A 3531-nucleotide genomic window follows, 5' to 3' on the forward strand; every position below is an offset into this window, starting at 1 on the left:
AAAGAAGTTGGTGAAATTGCGCCGCCCGGCGCGGGTATCCCGCGGGTGTACGGCGGGGGCAGCGCGGAGGCTCCGGGTGCGCCCCGCCGGTCCCCTCCTCAGCCGGGGCCAGGCTCCGCCTCCCCGTGCTTATGACACTGGAACCTCCTTAAGTTGCGTCTCGCCACAGCTGTCTGTAAGCACTGAGCCGGCTGGCGCCATCCTGCTCCTTTCAGAAAGAATGCCTTCCCTGTAAAAAAAAAAAAAAAAAAAAAAAAAAGAGGGAGAGAGGAAAAAAAAAAAAAAGGGAAAAAAATAGGGCGAGCGAGCACAATCTGATCTGATCAAGCACTTTCAGCTTCATCCCTCCTGGGTCACATACTGCTTCTCCACCAAGGTTTGTGCGGAATTTCTTTAGCGACTTTATTCCCCCCCCCCCCTTCTTCCCCCCTCCTTTTGCCCTCGCTCCTTCCCCTCACCCCCACCCTCTTGTCTATCGCATTACCCCCCCTCCTCTTTTTTTCCCCCCTCTTTTTCCTCTCTTCCTCCCTTTCTCGGTTGCATAATAATTAATGAGCAATCAAAGTGGCTCTAGGCTGCAGCGCAGCGAATGGCACAAGTTCTCACCGGGCTTAAGCCGCCGGAGCTTCTCAGGTGCAAATTGAGCAAACAAACAAATAAACAAACAACCGCGGCGACACCGAAAAAAAAAAAAAAGGGGTAAAAAAGGACCAAAAAAAAAAAAAGGAAAAAAAAAAAAGCCAGAGCAAGCGAGCTGCGGCGGCCGGAGCTGCTGCGAGCCGGGCGGGGAGAGAGCGAAAGAGAAAGAGGCGCTGGGAGAGGTGGGTCCAGGGCAGAGCAGGCGCTTCCCAGGGATGGCTGCCGCGGGATGGGATGGGTTTGCTGCTGCCTAAAAAGTCAGGTGCTAAAGTTCAGAGCTTCTCAAGCACGTTTCTCTCTGCCACTCTCTCTCTCTCTCTCTCTCTGCTCCTTCCCTTTCCTCTTTCTCGTTACAGGTGATCAAAGAAGAGAAACATCTGCAAAAGAGCGGAAGATACCGAGGGGATCTCACTTCGTAGAGATTTTTTTTCCCTGAGTTTATTTGTTTTCTTTCTTTTTTTTTTTGTTTCCTTTTTTATTACATTCTCCTTTTTTTTTTTTCCTCCTTTATTTTTATTTTTTTATTTTTGTTTTTGGAACCGGCCGCTCATCACCTCAACCCCCCGTCCCTCCGATTAAAAACCAAAGCAAAACAGAAACAATCCCGAACTCGACGGGCAGTTCCCCCCCTCCCCGACTCCGCACCGTCTCCTCACCGTCCCCCCCTCCCACCGCCGGCCCCCCGCGCCCTGCCGAGGACGAGGAGGAGGAGGAGGAAGAGAAGCGGCGGAGCACCAAGCGCGGAAGATGGAGGTCTCCACGGACCAGCCGCGGTGGGTGAGCCACCACCACCCGGCCGTGCTCAATGGGCAGCACCCGGACTCGCACCACCCCACCCTTGGCCATACTTACATGGACCCCACGCAGTATCCTCTCGCCGAGGAAGTGGATGTACTTTTTAACATCGACGGACAAGGCAACCCTGTCCCCCCGTACTACGGCAACTCCGTGCGAGCCACCGTGCAGAGATACCCCACGGCCCACCACGGTGAGTGACCCCCGCTGTTCCCCCGACCTCCGGCGGCTCCGAGCAGCCCCGAGCCCCGGCTGCCGGCGGGCAGAGCCCCTGGGAAACTACGGCACAGGGAGATTTGGGGGCTGGCTTGGGAGAAATGCATCCCTACTTTTCGCTTTCTTTTCCCGCTCTCTTTCTTCCCTTTCTTTCTTTCTTTTTATCCTTCTCCTTCTTTCTCTTTCTCTTTTCCTTCTTTCCTTCTTTCCTTCTTTTCTTATTTTCTTCTTTCCTTCTTCTTTCCTTCTTTTCTTCTTTCTTTCCTTTTTTCCTTTTCTTTCTTTCTTTCTCTCTCTCTCTTTCCATCTCTCCTTCCTTCCTACTTCCCTTCCTTTCTTCCCTTACTTTCTTCCTTCGTCCCTTCCTTTTTTACCTCTTTCCTCACTCCCACTTTCCCCCTCTCTTGCTCTATGTCTTCCTCTTTCTCTTTCATCTGTCATACTTTTTCCTTTCTCTTTCTCTCTTTCCCCCTCTCTCTCACTTAAGTATTTTCCTCTTTAATTAGGCGAACAGGCTTTGCGTACGGTGTTTAGTTTTTGCACGATTAGATGATCTCGAGAAGAAAAGCAAGCTGTAGAGCAGGGGTGTGAGAATGACCCCGCTGTCCTCACGCTTGGGATATTTCATTTGCACCTTGGGAGCTTGTTAGGCTTGATTTGAAAGTTTTGCACATTCACCCAGGGCCGCACCACGGCGCGTGTTGAAAACAAGAAAGAAGAAAAATCCCGAGGTGCAACCAGGTTAGACACCAGCCCTGTTGTATTTCCCTGTCCTGCAGGAAGGTAGTGAGCCATAGCCTGAGTTTTATTCCTGGGCCACAGCTTTTAGAGAGGAGCCAAAATACCTGGGGCCAATGGGGCCCAGGTCTGAGGAGCGATGAAAGTTTTGGTGCCATCTTTTTAAGAAGGATCGGAGCGACCCAGTGTACACAGCTCAAGTTTGCCTCTCTGGTTAAAAATAAGGGAAAAGGGGAAAATAATAATTAAAAAAAAGGAGGGAAACAACAAGCCGCTGATTTCCAAAGCTGCAGGGTGACCTCTCTGAAGTGGCAGAATCTAAAAAGCCTGAGGCTTGCTGTGGAAATCACCCCAAAATCAGGGTGAAGAAGGTGGGATGAGTGAGCTGGGCTCAGGGGGCTGCTCCCGGCCCTCGGCTACTTGTTGAATGCGAGGCTGCATTAGGCTCCGCTCAGTAACTGCATTGTTCGCCTATTAGTCCATTTAAAACAATTATTTCTAAGGATCAGCAGCCTTTGTCCTTTCTTTCTTTTCTGTTCTTTTCATTTTTTTTCCAATATATCAGCAGAAAGTGGAACTGCGGTCTCTCTGATCTAGCCTGAATATTATTTACTATGCTACTTCCTGGAGAAGATAATGAATCTTGACCCTTTCTATTCGTATAACCCACCTTCCCTTCCTTTTGAGCAGTTACTTTCAGTATTGTTCACAAATGTCTGGTACGGTGAAAAGTAGCTTGGAGATCTTCTAGACACACACAGGCTCCCATGCAAACATACGTGTCTATGCTGCACCCGCTCCTTTGCTATCTGTGGCTCGATAGATCTGTGTTTGCATCTCTCCTTCTGTATATTTAGCAGTCTGTACACACATATCACGATACCTAGAGAGGTTAAGGACCTCTAGATGTCAATGTGTTTCAGAGCTTTAATAGCAGGCACAAACTTGCTCTCCTCCAGGTGAATAACTGTGTTTTTCAGCTTCTAGCGATTTGTTCAAGTCGCTGTGGATTTGTGTAGATTTGATTCTTTGAATGTTTTTTTTTTTTTTTTTTTTTTTTTTTTTTTTTTCACGGCGGGAAGATTTTTTTTATAATATTTTGGTTGCCCCCGTAAAAAAAAAAAAAAAAAAAAAAAAAAAAAA

General features: G+C 48.6%; 1 long non-coding RNA gene across 1 annotated transcript; it reads left to right on the plus strand.

The window, feature by feature from the left end:
* Positions 1 to 223: 223 nt before the first annotated feature.
* Positions 224 to 1216, plus strand: LOC118156960. Its single transcript, XR_004746499.1, has 2 exons — positions 224 to 376; positions 996 to 1216. It is a non-coding gene; the product is annotated as an uncharacterized LOC118156960 (long non-coding RNA).
* Positions 1217 to 3531: the final 2315 nt, after the last annotated feature.

Source organism: Oxyura jamaicensis, assembly GCF_011077185.1.
Source record: "Oxyura jamaicensis isolate SHBP4307 breed ruddy duck chromosome 1 unlocalized genomic scaffold, BPBGC_Ojam_1.0 oxy1_random_OJ106612, whole genome shotgun sequence".
NCBI classification, from domain to species: Eukaryota; Metazoa; Chordata; class Aves; order Anseriformes; family Anatidae; genus Oxyura; species Oxyura jamaicensis.